This window comes from Chiloscyllium punctatum, chromosome 34 (assembly GCF_047496795.1).
Source record: "Chiloscyllium punctatum isolate Juve2018m chromosome 34, sChiPun1.3, whole genome shotgun sequence".
Classification (NCBI taxonomy): Eukaryota; Metazoa; Chordata; class Chondrichthyes; order Orectolobiformes; family Hemiscylliidae; genus Chiloscyllium; species Chiloscyllium punctatum.
Genome location: NC_092772.1, coordinates 4,488,677 through 4,507,006, shown reverse-complemented (window position 1 = coordinate 4,507,006; position 18,330 = coordinate 4,488,677). Strand labels below are relative to the sequence as shown.

Here is an 18,330-nt window from a genome sequence, read left to right as displayed (position 1 = left end):
ATGTTTTTAAGAATGTGAACCTCATGGCTCGTTAGAACCAAGGAGGGGAGGGACTTGTACTGTATATAATGAGAAACTTTGTAAGCCTCGGGGCGCCTTTTACTCAGAAGGGTGCCCGACTCTGCAGACTTGCTAATAAAACTTTGTTTTCCTGAATTTGTCTAGAGCGATTATTAAGAAGCGATTTTCGTTTCTAACAGTAAAGATTTTTATTCTCTCAGTGAATGTCTAGAATTTTCAAGCCCAAACAATTGTGAAAGTTAAATGTGGTAGGGGAATGGATCTGGTTGCGTTACTCTTCAGAGGGTCAGTGTGGCTTGTTGGGCCGAAGGGCCTGTTTCCACACAGTAGGGAATTTATGATTCTATCTCAAATTATCCTAAAAGAGGGCAGATAGATTTTTGAAATATTGAGCAGTTGAGGGCTATGCGGATCAAGCATAAAAGAGGTATTGAGGTCTGGGTTGGCCCAGCCATAATCTGACAGAATGGGGGGAACAAGCTGAAGGGAATGAATGCCCTACTCCTGCTCCAATTCCTTGAGGCTCTATTTCATGTTGTTTTGTTTCCAAAGAAGAGCGCGATACAATGAGCTGAAGATCTCAGATGTTGTGAAAATGGGGTGTTTATGTACTGGTTCAGATGGCATTGGTTCATCAATCACAGCTATACAGTCATGAGTAGGAAGGCAATTCCCTCCATTAATAAAGGAAATCTACTGCAGAGCTCACACAAAGGGATCCTTCCCCTCACTGAACTGACCCATCACATTACCCAACATATCAGCAAAAGCAGGAAACACTGCGCATGCTCAACCCAACAAAGGGACCCCAGGTGATTGATGTCAGCACCGGACCAATGAAAGGACGGTGGGCGGATCTGGAGGACCCGGCGGAAGGTTGGTCCTCCAACCAATCAAAGTGAACTAGGGGCAGAACTAGACAAACCACGTGATCACCCTCGCCCACAGCGGCGAGTCGCTGTAATGAATACTCAGGAAGTTATGGAGCGAAAGGATACGGTAAGGAAAGAAATAAATAAACCGGGGGAAACGGGAGAAAAACTGTGTTGCTATGAGCGGAGAGGTTTTACAAATAAATTGTGCTCGTCGGAAAGCACAAATTTGAACGTCCCAGTCCCGTGTTTGTAGTCAACGGGAAATTGCCTCAGCGCGGCTGCAGGCCTGAGTGAGCGCCGCCATCTTTATTCGGGGCAACGATTCACTGGACACGTGCGCGGCCGCCATCTTTGTAGGGGGCAAGGTGCAGCCAGGTGCTTGTGTAGCCTTTCTCTGGTACAGAGTCATTGGGTAGGATTTACACAGAGCACATTCAAACTCAGAGAAATGGATGTTTATTTCTGGATTTGTTTCGTCATTCATTTAAATGGCTTGCTATCGTAACTGAGTTTGCAGGTCATTCAAAATTGGAGGTATTGTGCATAGTGAAGAAGGTTACTTCAGGTTCCAGTGAGATATTGATCAGATACGGATTAATTTAGATAAATGTGAGGTGCTGCATTTTGGAAAAGCAAGTCAGGGCAGGACTTATACACTAGGGGAAAGTGAAGACTGCAGATGCTGGAGATCAGAGCTAATAAATGTGTTGCTGGAAAATCACAGCAGGTCAAGCAGCATCTAAAGATCAGGAGAATCGACATTGCGGGCATGAGCCCTTCTTCAGGATTCCTGAAGAAGGGCTCATGTCTGAAATGTCGATTCTCCTGATCTTTGGATGCTGCCTGACCTGCTGTGCTTTTCCAGAAACACGTTTTTTAGCCCAGGACTTATACACTGAATGGCAAGGCCCTGGAAACGTTTGCAGAACAAAGAGACCTTGGACTGCAGATTCATAGTCCTTGCAAGTCAAGTTGCAGGTAGATAGGATGATGAAGAAGGTGTTCAGTGTATTTTCCTTTATTGGCTAGAGCATTGAATATAGGATGTGGGAGGTCATGTTGCTGTACAGGACATTCGTTAGGCCACTTTTGGAATATTGTGTGCAGTTCTGGCCTGCCTCCTATCAGAAGGGTGCTGTGAAACTTGAAAGGTTTCATAAAAGACTTACAAGGATGTTGTTAGGGTTGGAGGATTTGAGCTACAGGATGAGGCATAAAAGGCTGGGGCTGTTTTCCCTGGAGTGCCATAGGCTGAGCGGTGATGTTATGGAGGTTTATACAATCATGAGGAGCATGAACAGGGTAAATGAACAAGGTGTTTTCCCTGGAGTAGTGGTGTCCAAAAGTAGAGGACATTGCTTTAGGGTGAACGGGGCAAAAATTCAAAGGGGCCTAAAGGAAAACACTTTCATGCAGTGGGTGGAATGAGCTGCCAGAGAAAGTGGTGGAGGCTAGTACAATTAAAACATGTTAAAGGCATCTAAATAGACACATGATCTGATTAGGAAGCGTTTACAGGGATATGGGGCAAGTGTTGGCAAATGGGAATAGATTAGGTACGGATACCTGGTTGGCATGGATGAGTTAAACCGAAGGGTCTGTGTCGGTGCTATACATCTCTATGACTGTGGGATCATAACAGCTTATACAACTCTGCTTCATCCTTGGGCTCCCTTATGAGCACTTTGTTCGATTCTGAGCAAGCTAGATATTGACAATGGGTGTATTTTTGATCTGTTTAGTATTTTACGATTACTTTTACAGGCATTTTTGTAAGTTAATTTTTCACTGCCGCCCAGCCCCGACCATGTGCTGCTTATTAATTTTTTTCTGAAAAATCTTGAACAGTCAGGAATTATTTTTCCAATAAGCAAGTGTATTTTCCTTCCATTTCTGACTATCAAATTCTGCACCATTTTCATTCCCTGTAATCTGTTTTGCTCTCCCTGAAACATCAACTGTGTTTCTCCTTCCACAGATACCAGTGATTAATGCCAAAGTCCTGTTGCCTGTGGAGAGGGTGATGTTTGACTTTCTTGTACAGCTGCAGTTTGTTTGGTGAAGGTGCTCCCACAATGTGATTAGGTAAGAGACATTACAGAGTATTCATTACAGCAATAGTGATGATTTGAAGGTAATGTCCAAATCAAGAACAGTTTGTAGTTTTATCATCATGCTTATAATTTCACCAAAATATTATTGGGAACTTTAGACATAAGGTCAGAGACTGATGATATTAGGTCAGGTGACCAAAAGCATTGCCAAATCAGCAGGCTTTGAGGAATGTCTTAAAGGGGGAAAGCAGACCTGTGAGGTTTTGGCTGCGAATTTCAGAAAATGTTGCTTTGACAACTGTAAAAGCAGCCACGCAGGTGAAGTAATGAATTAACAGATCATTGGGAGTCTCAAACAGAATGGGTTGTCGAGGTCTTCAAGGATGTGTGTGATGCAGCGAGCTAGGGATGATCACAACCAGGAATTAAAACAAGGGTGAGAATTTTAAATTGATGGATGTGGGCCGGATGCTGGCAGGTGAGACGAGATTGGATTGGAATATCTGGTCAACATGAATGGGTTGGATTGAAGGGTCTGTTTCCATGCTGTACATCTCTGTGGCTTTATGTTGTTGATTATGAATAGGAGCCTTTTGATGCATCAACAAGTTTTGGTACGAGGGAGCACTTGGGCAGCAGAGATTTAGTTTTTCTTAAGATTACAGGGAGATTGAATGTGGGAAGCTGGCCAGGAGTGTGTTTGGATACTGAAGTCTGGAGATAACAGAAGGTGGATGAGAGTATATGAGCTGAGACAAGGGTAGAATCAGCTAGAAATAGTGATCTTGGAGTGGGACTAGTCTGTCACCCTCACCTCGCCTCTGGGAATCAGTTAGTTGTCAGGTTGTGAATCAGGACGGTAACACAATCGGGAGCTGAGTGGCCCTGGTGGAGCCAAACATGAGTGTCACTGAGCTGGCTGTTGCTAAGCAGCTGCTGCTTGGTAGCCCTGTTGATGACATCTTCCATCACTTTACTGCTGATCGAGTGTGGACTGATAGATGGAAATTGGCTGGTTTTTGTGTTGAACATTCCTGGGCAATGTTTCACATTATGGGTAGATGCCAGTGCAGGAGCGGTGTTTTTGTGTTGAACATTCCTGGGCAATGTTTCACATTATGGGTAGATGCCAGTGCAGGAGCAGTTCTTGGCTTGGTAGGTGGCAAGTTCTGGAGCACAAACCATCAGTATTATTTCCAGAATATTGGTAGGGCCCGTAGCCTTTGCACTACTTAACCATTTCTTGATGTTATTCAAACTGAATCAAACTGGCTTAAAATTCACATCTGTGATGTTAGAAACCACTGGTTAAGATGGATCATCCCACTTTGCACTTCTGGCTGAAGATTGCTGCAAATGCTATCATCTTATCTGGTGCATGGGTGTGTGAGACCCCTCCATCAGTAAGGGTGGGGATATCTGTGATGCTTCCTCCAGTGAGTTGTTTAATTGTCCATCACCGTTCACAAATGGGTGTGGCAGAACTGCAGAGCTCCGATCTGATCTATTGGTTGTGGGATCGTTTAGCTCTGTTGCTTGCTGCTGATGCTGTTTGACATGAAATAGCTTCAGGAAACGGTTTAAGTAGAATCCAAAGAGATTAAACAAATATATCACAGACAAAAGATGAACTGGACCATAGAATAGGACCCCTTAAAGATTAACGAGGCTGTCTATGGAACCACCGGGGTGTGGGGAAGATATGCAAATATTTCACGCCCTTTTTACTGGAGAAAGATATGGAAGCTCGAGAGGTTGTAGAAATAAACAGAGAGAACTTGAAAAGTATCCATGTTAGAGTGGAGGTGTTACTGGATGTCTTGAATCGCATCAAGATGGATAAAGCCCTGGGACCTGATCAGATGTATCCCGGAACTGTCTGGAAATCTAGGGAAGTGATTGTTGGGCCTCTTCTGAGGTATTTGTATCATTGATAGTGACAGGTGAGGTGTCATTATTTTAAAAGGTGGTAAGGAGAGGCCATGGAACAAGAAAACAGTGAGCCTGAAGTCAGTGGCAGGCAAGTTGTTGGAAGGGATTCTGAGGGACAGGATATCCATCTATTTGGAAAAGTAAGGAATAATCATTGACTGTTGTCAATGTGGAGCTGAAAATGTGTTGCTGGAAAAGCGCAGCAGGTCAGCCAGCATCCAAAGAACAGGAGAATCGACGTTTCGGGCATCAGCCCTTCTCAAAACGTCAATTCTCCTGTTCCTTGGATGCTGCCTGACCTGCTTCACTTTTCCAGCAACACGTTTTCAGCTCTGATCTCCAGCATCTGCAGTCCTCCTTTCTCCTGTTGTCAATGTGGCTTTGTACGTGCACAATCGTGTCTCACTAACTTGACTGAATGTTTTGAAGTGACAAAGAAAATTGATTAAACCAGGCTGTGAACGTTGTTTATATGGACATTCAACAAGGTTCCACAAATCAGATTGGTTAGCAAGGTTACATAACATGGAATGAAGGGAGAACAAGCCATTTGGGTACGAAACTGGCTTGATGGTAGGAGACAGAGGGTGATGATGGAGATTTGCTTTGTGGACTGGAGGACTGTGAGCAGCAGTGTGCTACAAGGATCGATATTGGATCCTTAAATAAATGACTTGGATGTGAATATGAAGTATGGTTAGTAGCTTTACACAAGACACCAAAATTGGAGGTGTAGTGGACAGCGAAGAAGGTTAGTTCAGAATACAACAGGATCTTGATCAGATGGGCCAGTGGAGCAAGGAATGGCAGATAGAGTTCAATTTAGATAAATGTTAGCTGTTGGATTTTGGAAAGGCAAATCAGGGCAGGACTTATACACTTACTGGTAAGGTCCTGGAGAGTCTTGCTGAACAAAGAGACCTTGGAGTGCAGGTTCATAGTTCCTTGAAAGTAGAGTCACAGATAGGCAAGGGAGTGAATGCAGCGTTTGTTATGGTCTCTGTCATGTTGTCGTTGTACAGGACATTGATTAAGGCTCTTCTGGAATTCTGTTTTCAGTTCCAATCTCCCTGTTCCAGGAATGATGTTGTGAAACTTGAAACTTTTCAGGAAATGTTTGCAAGGACTTTGCCAGAGTTGGATAGTTTGAGGGCAGTGCATGTTTGGAGTGAGCTGCCAAGGGAAGGGGTGGAGGCTAGTACAATTACAACATTTAAAAGACATTGATTAAGCCACTTCTCGTATTCTATTTTCAGTTTGAATTTCCCTGTTCTGGGAAGGATGTTGTGAAACGTGAAAAGGTTCGGATAAGATTTAGAAAAACGTTGCCAGGTTTGGAGGACTTGGGCTACAGGGAGAGGCTGAATAGGCTGGGGTTAATTTCCCTGCAGAGTCCAAGACTGAGAGGTGACTTCATGGAGATTTATAAAATCACGAGGGGCATAGATAAGGTGAGCAGCTGGGGTTCTTTTTCCTGAGGTTAGGTGGGTCCAAAACTAGAGCACATGGTTGATAGAGCAATGATTTAAAAGTAATCTAAGGGCAACGTTTTCAAGCTGAGTGTGGTGTGTGTATGGAATTAGCTGCCAGATGAAGTAGTGGAGGCTGAAAAATCACAACATTTAAAAGGCATCCGATTGGGTACGTGAACAGGAAGGGTTTTGATGGATAGCTGGCAAATGGGACTCCAGTAGTTTAGGATTCCTAGTTGGCATGGATGAATTGGATCGAAGATCTGTTTCTGTGCTGTACATGTCTATGACGTTAATAAACTAAGATGTGTTCCTCTTTTGTGGAAAGCAAGCTGCAGCACAGATAATTGTCCTTGGAGCTGAGAAGGTGCAGCAGTGATTTTGACCAGGTGCAGATTTGGTTCCAAGGTCTTGAATTTGTCTAGAGAGAGGAATTGTTAACACTGTCATAATGTTTAGTAACTACTGTCAAGTAATTGGCAAATAATACAAAGTGAAAATATGAACATTATTGTATTCAGTAAGTTCTGAGCATTTGGAACAGTCTGAACGACACAGATTCAGCAGGTATTCTGAAACAGAATTGGAATTTTAATTTTTAAGGAAAGATTTGGGGGACTGTGGGCAAATAGGAGGGGAATTGGGACAGATTTGCAGAATCTCCAGAGGGAGAGAGTACAGCCCCAATGGGCTGAATAGCCCCCAGGCCCTGTGCTCTGTGATACTGCCCCATTCACTGTGAATGGTGAAGCTCATCCCAGGGCAGAGAGAGGGATTAGCCCTCCACTCTCATCACAATGGGGCCTCGCTGATTGACGGCAGCTCCAGACCAATGGGAGGAGTGGCTGTGTGGTCCTGCAGCCAATGGGAGTGAATGAGGGGTGTGGCCAGCAAGACAACACCTGTCCATGAGCTGTGCAGGTGCAATGTCACTGGGTGGGGTTGGGAGAGACAGCAGAGACTGGGACAGAGGCTGTGGGACCTGAATTACAAACTCCTGGTAAATTAAAACCAAAAGAACTGCAGAAGATGTAAATCAGAAACAACAACCAGGAGGTTCTGGAAAAGCTCAGCAGGTCTGGCAGTATCTGAGAAGAGAAATCAGAGTTAAAGTTTCAGACCCAGTGTCCCTTCCTCAGAACAGATATTACTGAGAAAAAAAGATCAGTTTATGTGCAGAAGGTAGGGTTTAGGGGACGATGTAAGGAGTAAAGGATAGGTGGGGATAGAGTGAGAAGAAGGGTTGGATAAAGGAGTGGATAACGATCTGGCTGGGGGAGGGCGACTAGCTGTTAATGGAGACTGTTAGTGGCTAACCATAGGTAGTGTGTAATGGCAGGCTGTGAGAACGAGGCCTGGTGTGTGGGTAGGAGGGTGGGGGGGGGGGGGGCGGGGCTAGGACATGAGGTTGCTAAACTATGGTTTGCCACTAACTGTCTCCGTTGTAAGCTGTTTCCCACAGACATCACTGTATGATTGGAGCTGCAGAGGACAGAGCTGCAGATGGGCGGCATAGTGGCACAGTGGTTAGCACTGCTGCCTCACAGTGCCAGGAACCCGGGTTCTGTCCCCGCCTCAGGCAACTGTCTGTGCGGAGTTTGCGCATTCTCCCCGTATCTGCGTGGGTTTCCTCCGGGTGCTCTGGTTTCCTCCCACATTCCAAAAACGTGCGGGTTAGGTGAATTGGCCATGCTAAATTGCCACAGTGTTAGATGTTGGGGAATGGGTCTGAGTGGGTTGCTCTTTAGGCGGTTTGTCTAAGTAATCTAATCATAAAAAATAAAACCTCTTCAATATCCTTCCTAACACCCTCTGAACTCCTCAAAGATGTATCTTAAAGTTGTTCTCTTTAATCAACGTTTCCAGCATTCGTGAAACACTTTTCGGGATTTGTCAATGTGAAAGGCTCCATACAATGCAGGTAGTTGTTGTTATTGTCTGACATTAGGAGAAACAGGAATGAGCCCTCTCTCTCTTTTATACCTGATGAACAGCAGCAAAAGCAGGAAGCACTGAGCATGCTCCAGCCCATAATGGGCCTCTGGTGATTGATCTCAGTGCAGGACGAATAAGATGATGGAGACGGGACTGGAAGACCAGGCAGTGCCAGTTGGTCCTCCAACAAATCTGAGTGAATGAGGGGCGTGGCTGTACTCAGCCACGTGATAAGCTTCACTGGCAGCACAGTGTTGTTGGGACCAAGCCATTGGAAATGTGTGAAGGTGCAGGGCACGGTTATGGAATGACCTATTGACCAGGAAGAGAAGGAAATTTTAATGGAACGGGCTGAGACATTTTACAGAACTTAGTGCACATCGGAAAACACAAATTTGAAAATCCCAGGCCCATGTTTGTGGCAAACCGGAAAATGGTGAAATTGTGAGTGATCACGCCATCCTTCTTGGGGGCAGTGATCCACGGGACATGTGTGTAGCCGTCGACTTTGTAAGGGGCAAGCTGCAGGGGGACGCATGCGCAGCCTTCCCTGGCAGGAAGTGAGAGGGCAGGATTTACGCAGTGTGAGAGTCAGGATGTTTTCAATGTCAAAAAGTGTGATGCTGGAAAAACACAGCAGGTCAGGCAGCAGCCGATCAGTGGGAAGGAAGATGGACATGTAGGACGGGTGAAGAGGGCGGTGCTGAGTTGGAAGGCTGGATCTGGGATAAGGTAGGGGGAGTGGAAATGAGGAAACTGGTGAAATCCACATTGATCCCATCTGGTTGGAGGGTCCGAACACAGATGATGAGGTGTTCTTCGTCCAGGCATCAGATGCCTGGGATTTGGCGGTGGAGGAGGCCCAGGACCTGCATGTTCTTGGTGGAGCAGGAAGGGGAGTTAAAGTCTTTGGACACAGGCTGTTTGGCTTGTTTAGTGTTTTACTGTTACTTTCACAGACCTTTTGTAAGTTAATTTTCCTCTGCTGCCCAACCCCTGACAATGTGCTGCTCTCTAAACGGACTAAATTTTCCACAGTATCTTTGCCAGTGAATAATTCTTTTTTTTTCAACAAAAGAGTGCATTTTCCTTCCATTTCTGACCATCAAATTCTGCAACATTCTCACTTCCTGTAATGCATTTAGCACTCCCTGAAATATCAACTGTGTTTCTCTGTCCACAGCCACCAGTGATTAATGCCAGAGTCCCATTGCCTGTGGAGAGGGTGATGTTTGACTTCCTTGTACAGCTGCAGTTCGTGTGGTGAAGGTGCTCCCACAATGTTCTTGGGTAAGAGATGTTACAGATTATTCACTCAGCGACAGTGAAGAGTTGACAATGTGTGTGCAAATCAGCAATAGTTTGTATTTTTATCATTTTTATAATTTCACAGAAATTGAGAATTTCTGACATAAGGCCACAGATGGGGATATTAGGTCAGGTGATCAAAAATATCGTCAAATAAGCAGGTTTTGAGGAAAGCAAGTCTGAGAGGGTTAGTTTGCGAATTCCAGACTGTGTTCCCATGACCGTGTCGAAACAGCCAGACTGGTGAAGCAATGAATAAATGCATCTTTGGGAGTCTGAAAGAAAATGAGCTGTCGAGGTCTCTCGGGTTGTGTGGTGCAGGGAGACAGGGATGTTCACAGCCAGGAATTACATCAAGGGTGAGAATTTTAAATTGTTGCTTGTTAATAGGAGCCTTTTGATGGATCAACAAGTTTTGGTACAAGTGAGCGCTTAGGCAGTAGGGTTTTAGATACTCTTGAGATTACATGGAAGTTGAATGTGGGAGGCTGGACGGGAGTGTGTTTGGATAATGAAGTCTGGAGATAACACCGGGATGGACGAGTATTTCAGTAAATGGGCTGAGACTAGGGTGGAGTTGGGTGATGTCACTGTTGTAGAAATAGCAGTTTTGGAGTCTGGTTTCTCCTCATCACTCCCCCTCACCCATTCACAAATATTGTTCGTTGTTCTGTCTGTCTTTTCTGGTTATGACCTTCTCTCCAATTCTGCTAAGAACGAATATTTGACCTCAAGGTTGTTGGAAAATCCTGCTCCATCTCCACTCTCCCTTTCTGAATTCTTCATATGTGGTGTCCATCCAGGATCTATCTTTGTCCCCTCCTGTATCTCACCTACATACTGCCAGGAGGTAACATCGTATTGGTTTCACATGTACACTGACAATGCCCAGCTCTCTCTCCCTATCATCCCTCTCCATTGCTCCACTGTTACTCATTCATCAAACTGCTTACCACACGCCTACAACTTGATTGGCTGCAATTTCCTCCAATGAAACACTGCAATGGTTAAACCCCTTGCCTTCAGTTGCTATTACAAATTCCTTTCCCTCTCACTGGTAAATGCCTGAGGCAGAACTACACTCTTCACAATATTGCTCTCATATTCTGACCCCAAGCTGATCTTCTGATCAGACATCGACACAATCGCAAACACCAGGAATTCCAATCTCTAAAATGTTGTTTTTCTCCACCTCACCCCAGCTCCATTGCTACTGAAACCCCTTACCCATGTCTGTGTTGCATTAAAGTTGACAAATCTAAAACAAAACCCTTGATTCTGCAACTGACCCAGAGTCTGGTTCTAGGTTCCCTCTTGATGGGACGCATCCTCTCAGTATTTACCCTGTCATACCCTTTAATAAGCCTATATGTTTCAATAAGGTCCCCTCTCATTCTCCCACAAATCCAGTGAGTCGAGTCCCAATTTCTTCAGCCTTTTCTTAAAAGAGAGTCCCTGCAAACCAGCGATCATCCCAGTCAATCTTCTCTAAATGCTTCCGATGAAGTGATGTATTTCCTTAAATAAAGGACCAAACCTTCTCTCATTACTCCAGATGTGGTCTCACTCGCACTATATAAAGTGGCTCTCAGGAATATACTCGAAACTCTTCTACTGCAAATCCCCTGAAATCAGGAACAATATTCCATTCCCCTTCCTGATGACCTGTTGTAACTGTGTGCTAGCTTTCTGTGTTTCCTGTACAGTTAACCCCTGGTCCCTTTTGTGTTGCAGCTTTCTACAGTTTCCACCATTTAAATAGTCCTCTGTTCTTTTATTACCTCCTCCAAAATAAACAAATTCACATTATCCCAAGTTATGCTCCTTTTACCAACTTGTACACTTTTCCAACGAATCCCTGTCTGTAAACAGTTTATAATCCTTTTAGAAGTTTACTGTTCTGCATTTTCCAGGAGATACCCCCCTCATTCTTCTAAATCTTTCCAGGGAGCACCGGCCAGTGGGAAGCATGCTGAGTTGCTGTCTTTTCAGAGAGACTCTTTGGAATGACTGGGAGGATCTTGCTGCCCCTTAGTGAGAATGGAGACAACTTGCCCATCGAGCTGCATGAGCCTTTCACCCCCCCCCCCCATGTCTTATTGATGAGGCACAGCGGCAGCACAGAAGGAAGGAAATCCTGGTCGCCACATCTCACTGACTCTTGGAACATTCTGTCCCATGTGGCAAAGATCTGCCCTGTTCAGTCACATGAAGTCCCAAGTTGGAAACTCATAGAAACCCACATAGATTTCCCCCTGAACTGACTACTGGTCTCCACAAGGGGTAATGTGTCCAGTCATCCTGGCCCAGGAGGAGGGGATGGTGTGAGTTTCTAACCTGACCTGACAGTGACAGATTTTATAAACTTGTATTACAGGATACTACAGGTGGATATTCAGATGGGAATCTCAGTAATTGTAACACCAAACGCTGATTGAATTACTCCATTCATCAGGACCTGGATATTTGCACTGTGTGTGAGTATATTGTTCAGCTCAAATCCATTTTCTGCGTAAAAATTCTCCTTTGAATCAAACCACCCTGTCAATAGATCTCCCCGAAATCTTCAATATGTGTCCAGTAATCCTTGTACGATGAGTTGATGACTGTAAGGTTTAACATCCTAATGTATATGTTTTGCAGACACTTGTCTCTCAGCTCCCCTCAATTTCCTTTGCTACAAGGAGAACAATCTCAGTTTTCCCAAACCCCTGATTCCTCAATGTCTGTTTGTTGTCTATAAGGCACACATCAGGATCGTGTTGGAACATTCTACACTTGCCTGCATCGGTGCAGCCCTCAACAGTATTAAAGAAAGTGAACATCCTCCAGGACAAAGCACTGTGCCTGAGTGGTGTCCCATCCACCACCTTCAGCATTCCCTCTCTCCACCCCCGATGCACAGTGGCATCACTGTGTAAAAGGTAAAGTCAGCATTGTCCTACCAGACCATAGGGCTGCTCTCTTATTAGGGAGAGATGTCTGGTGGTGGTTTAACCTGAAGGTTACGACAGCCCAGGCAAGGGGAGAGGTTGAGAACGAGAGTCCATCTATTATAGATGGATATTCTTGATATGTATTAACAACACCCATGTCCCTGCAACTAAAATCCCCCATTCCTTGAACCATCCTGGTAACTCTCCTGTGCCCCCTCTCAGGGACCCTGCCATCCTTCCCAATGTATGGGCGATCTCTGGTTTGCACAGACCCAGCTGCTCTGTGTTCCTGTGGGTGATGTCATCATCGAGCACCAGTTGCACTAAACCTCACTGTCTGTGAGGGTGGGAGACACAAATCCCCAAAACATTTGAGATGTATTTAGTGTGCACTTGCTATGCCATGATAGATGACACTTTTCCACAAGTACTGGAAAATAGATGAGGATACTTCGGTGGTAGTTTTCTTTCTCACAGACTCAATGGACCACTAGAGCGTTTTTCTGTTCTGTATACCGCTGAGATGTTTATTATAGGAATATGACAGGCTCCATTGGACATCAGGTCAGAAAAGGTGATACTAGAATAGATGACACGTGATTGGTCGATTTTCTTGGGAGCACAGTAACAGACCCTGTGGTTAAACCAGTCCGTGTCGACCATAATTCCCAACTAATCTAATCGCACCTGCCTCCGCTTGGTCCACATTCATCCAAACATTTCCTATTTATGTACTTGTCTAAATGTCTTTTAAACATTGTAATTGTATTCACAGCTGCCTCTTTTTCTGGGAGTTCACTTCACACATGTAAAAGTAAAAACAAATCCCCAATTTATTTTTTAAACCTTTCTCATCTATTTTAAAATTGTATGCACCCAGGTCTTGAATCCCCCCACACCCCCTTATGTACACGCTTTATGGTTTTATAAACCTCTAAGGTCATCCCTCAACCTCCTACGCTGTGGTGAAAAAGCATCCCAGCCTATTCAGCTTCTCCTTGTGACACAATTCCTCCATTCATGGCAACATCCCGGTTAGTCTCTTCCGAAACCGCTCCAATTTAATAATATCCTTCCTGTAACAGCACAACCAGAACTGGACACAGTATTCCAGAAGAGGCCTCCCCAGCATCCTGTACAGCCTCAACCTAAATTCCCAACTCCGGTACTCAGAGGTCTGAGCAATGAAGGTAAGTGTGCTAACCACCTTCTTAACCACCCTGTCTACATGTGACACAGACTAAGAAGACCTGAACTCCTCGGTCTCTTTGTTCCATATCACTACTCAAAGCCTTACTTTTAATGAGTGTAAGTCCTGCCCTTGTTTGTTTTATCAAGATGCAATATTTTGCAACAGTATTTACTGTGGAGAAAGACACGGGAGATGTAGAATGTGGGGAAATAAATGGTGACATCTTGAAAAATGTCCATACTGCAGAGTAGTGGATGTCTGGAAACGCATAAAGGTGGATCAATCCCCAGGCTTTGATCAGGTGTACCCTAAAATTCTGTAGGAAGCGAGGGAAGTGATTTCTGGGCCTCTTGCTGAGATTTTTGTATTATTGATAGTCACAGCCGAGGTGCCAGAAGACTGCGGGTTGGTTAATACGGTGCTACTATTTAACAAAGGCGGTTCGGACAAGCTCGGGAACTACAGACGCTGTGCTCGACTAGGTGTTGGAGGGAGCCCTGAGCGACAGGATTTGCGTGTATTTGGAAAAGCACGGACTGATTAGGCATAGTCAGCATAACTTTCTGCATGGGAAATCATGTGTCACATACTCGATCTGGTTTTTAAGAAGTAACAAAGAGGATTGAGGAGGGAAGAGCAGTAGTTGTGATCTGTATGGACTTCAGTAAGGCGTTCGACAAGGTTCCCCATGGGAGACTGGTTAGCAAGGTTAGATCGCACGGAAGTAGCCATCTGGATATAGAACTGGCTCAAAGGCAGAAGACAGAGGGTGGTGGTGATGGATGATTATTTTTCAGACTGGAGGCCTGTGACTAGTGGAATGCCACAAGGATTGGTGCTGGGTCCACTACCTCTCATCATTTATATAAATGATTTGGATGTGAACACAGGAGGTATAGTTAGTAAGTTTGTAGATGGCACCAAATTGGAGGTGAAGTGGACAGTGAAGAAGGCTACCTCAGATTTCAATGGGATTTTGATCAGATGGGCAAATGGGCTGAGGAGTGGCAGATGGAGTTCAAATCAGATAAGTGCGAGGTGCTGCATTTTGGAAAAGCAAAGCTTAGCAGGACTGATACACATCATGGTCAGGTCCTGGGGAGTGTTGCTGAACAAAGAGACCTTGTTGTGCAGGTTCACAGCTCCTTGAAAGGAGAGGTGCAGGTAGATAGGATAGTGAAGGTGTTTGGTATGATTTCCTTTATTGTATTGAGTAAGAGAGTTGGGAGGTCTGGTTGCAGCTGTTGAGAACATTGGTTTGGCCACTCTTGCAATATTGTGCGCAATTCTGTTCTCCACCTATCAGAAGGATGTTGTGTAACTTAAAAGGTTCACAAAAGATTTATCAGGATATTGCCAGGGTTGGAGGGTTTGAGATATAGGGAGAGGCTGTACAGGCTGGGGCTGTTTTCCCTGGAGTGTCAGAGTCTAAGGAGTGGTCTCAGAGGTTTCTAAAATCATGAGCATGGATCGGATAGATAGACAAGGTATTTTCACTGGAGTGGGGGAGTCTAGAACTAGAGGGTATAGATTTAGCGTGAGAGGGGAAAAGATATAAAAAGTACCGAAGGGGCAACATTTTCATGCGACGGTGTTGCGTTTATGGAACGAGCTGCCAGAGGGAGTTGTGAAGGCTGGTACAATTGCAACATTTATTAGGCATCTGGATGGGTATATGAATAGGAAGGGTTTAGAGGGATATCGACCAAGTGCTGGCAAATGGGACGAGATTAGGTTCGGATATCTGGTCGGTATGGACGAGTTTGACTGAAGGGCCTGTTTCCGTGCTGTATGTCTGTGACTCGCAGCCGGGGATCAGCTCAGTGGGTTTCAGTCTCTTAAAAGGTAAATCTTACTCTGTTTTACTTTTTAAAATCCACAACATTCAGTAGGGTGAGTGTTTACTAGTTTAAGTGCCTCTGTTATGATCTTTTGGTTCAATGTTTTAAATATAAAATACAGGTTCTAATGTATTCGAGAGTAGTCTTTTGTAAAGCTGTAAGACTCTGCCTTTTTCTGGGTCTACAGATTAAGGTGCAGAGATGGCCATTCGTACAGTGATGTGCACTTCCTGGAGGAGAGTAGGGGGAGTTTGAGTGATCCTGATGATAGCCTGCAGGAAGTGATGCAAATCCTCTTGGATCACATGGATCAGATGGAGTAGTGCTTCATGGTAATGAAGAATTTACAAGAGTCAGGATGTGTTTCAGGCCGGAAAACTGCAGATACAGTCAGGTAGATGGGTTACCTCTGGGAAAGGTAGGAGAGGGAGGTAGGTCGAGCATGAGTCTCCTGTGGAGAAAGTGAGGACTGCAGGTGCTGGAGAACAGAGCTGAAAAGTGTGTTGCTAGAAAAGCGCAGCAGGTCAGGCAGCATCAAAGGAGCAGGAGAATCGACGTTTCGGGCATAAGAAGGGCTTATGCCCGAAGCGTCGATTTTCCTGCTCCTTTAATGCTGCGCTTTTCCAGCAACACATTTTTTCAGCCATGAGTCTCCTGTGGCTATCCCCATCTCAAACAAGTTTACTGTTTTGGATAATGTAGGTTGTCATAGAATTTCAGGGAATGTTGCACTGACAGCCAAGTTACTGGTACTGAGATTGACTCCACTATAATCAGAGGTATATCAGATTCCAAACGCTCAAGGATGATCAGGGACTTTCTAGTCGGGCACAGACTGCTGTTTCTGCAGCTGACAGTGAGACATCAGAATGGGGTGGTACCACCCTGGTGCCAGGGTCAAGGATGTTTCGGACAGGTAGCAGAATATTCTCAAAGGAAAGAATGACCAGTGGGGGGGTCATTGTACATTGGTACCAATGACATAAGAAGGGGAAAAGATCCGGATGAGAGAATATAGCAAATTAGCCTGGAATATCATAAACCAGGTCCTCGGTCATAATATGTGGATTACTCCAGGTGCTACATGCTCGTGAGAGTAGGAATAGCAGGATGGAGGAGATGAATGATTGGCTAAGGAGCTGGTGTAGGGCAGAAGGATTCACATCTTTTGATCATTGTAATCTCCTCTTGAGTAGAGTTGATGTGCATAAGAAGGATGGATTGTACCTGAATTGGAAGGTGTCTGATATCCAGGCAGGGAGATTTGCTCGTACTACTCAGGAGTCAGTAAACCAGTGAGGAAGTGTGGGTAAACTCAAAGAGATGGTGAGAAAAGAGGTAAGTCTGAGGCTGGTACAGTTCAGAAGTCAGACAGTCAAGGCAGACAAGGGCAAGGCACAGAACCAGGTAGAACTGACAAGTTACACTGCATTTACTTCAATGCAAGAGGCCTGACAGGGAAGGCAGATGGGCTCAGGGTATGGTTTTGAATGTGGCACTGGGATATCATGGGTATTACAGAAACGTTGCTCAGAGATGGGTAGGACTGGCAGCGTAATGTTCCAGGATATCGATGCAAGAGGAAGGATAGAAAGGGGGACATGAGAAGAGGCGGAGTGGCCTTTTTGATTAGGGGTAGCATTACAGTTGTGCTGAGGGAGGATATTCTGAGATTACGTCCAGCGAAGTTATTTAGGTTGACCTGGGAAATAAGAAAGGGATGATCACCTTGTTGTTATTACCTGCGTGGGTTTCGTCTGTTTGCTGTGGTTTCCTCCCACTATCTAAAGATATGCAGGGTGGGTGGATATTCCAGGCTGAATTGCCCAGATTGTTCAGGGATGCGCAGGCTCGGTAGATTAGGCATGGGAAATGTAGCGTTACAGGTTTAAGGTAGGAGGCTTTGACGGTCAGTGTGGATGTGATGGGCCGAATGGCCTGCTTCCACACACTCAGGATTCTCTGATAATTCTACTAGTTTTAAAATAGTTACAGAAAATAATAAACCAGATCTAAACGGTGTTCTAAATTGGACAAAGGCGAATTTTGACGGTACAAGGCGAGAACTTTCAATATTTCTTTGCTATTCCCAGGTAAAGGGACAGCTGGAAAGTGGGAACATAAGAACAGAAGGAAGAGGAGCAGGAGTCGGCTACCTGGCCCCTCGAGCCTGCTCTGCCATTCAATAAGGTCAGGGCTGATCTTTTCATGGTCTCAGCTCCACTGTCCTGTTCTCTCACCATAACCCTTAACTCCTTTCCTGTTCACAAATCTACCTTTTGACCTAACGATAGTCAAGTTGATAACATCAACTGCTGCACTCAGCAGCAAATTCCACAGATTCACAGATTTATCTGAAGAAGTCCATCCTGAACTCAGTCCTAAATCTGATATCCCCTTATTTTGACTCTCTGCTCCCTAGTTTGCTCCGTCCCCAGTGGAAATCACCCCCCTGCTTCTAGTTTATCTACTCCATTAATAATTTCAATTTTTTTCCAATCAAACCCCCCATACTTCGAAATTCCAATGAGTATAGAACTAGTTTTCTCAATCTCTCCGCATACGCCAACCCTCTGAAATCCTGACTCAAACTAGTGATCCTCCACTGCACCCTCTCCAGTGCCAGTACATCCTTCCTGAAGTAAGGAGACCAAACCTGTACACAGTACTCCAGGTGTGGCCTCACCAGCTCCCTGTACAGCTGCAGCATAACCATCCCTCTCGCAATGAAAAACAATATTACCTTCACTGTCTTATTTACCTG

The 18,330-nt window shown here is 44.9% G+C and overlaps 1 long non-coding RNA gene across 3 annotated transcripts in view; it reads left to right on the top strand.

The window, feature by feature from the left end:
• Positions 1 to 929: 929 nt before the first annotated feature.
• LOC140458758 (uncharacterized) overlaps positions 930 to 18,330 on the top strand; it is a 29,549-nt gene continuing 12,148 nt past the window's right edge. For all 3 annotated transcript variants that reach the window (XR_011953648.1, XR_011953647.1, XR_011953646.1), the window contains exons 1-6: positions 930 to 1,020; positions 2,875 to 2,981; positions 9,473 to 9,579; positions 11,975 to 12,074; positions 13,619 to 13,723; positions 17,660 to 17,756. This is a non-coding gene — a long non-coding RNA (uncharacterized lncRNA). The remainder of the gene's footprint in view (positions 1,021 to 2,874; positions 2,982 to 9,472; positions 9,580 to 11,974; positions 12,075 to 13,618; positions 13,724 to 17,659; positions 17,757 to 18,330) is intronic.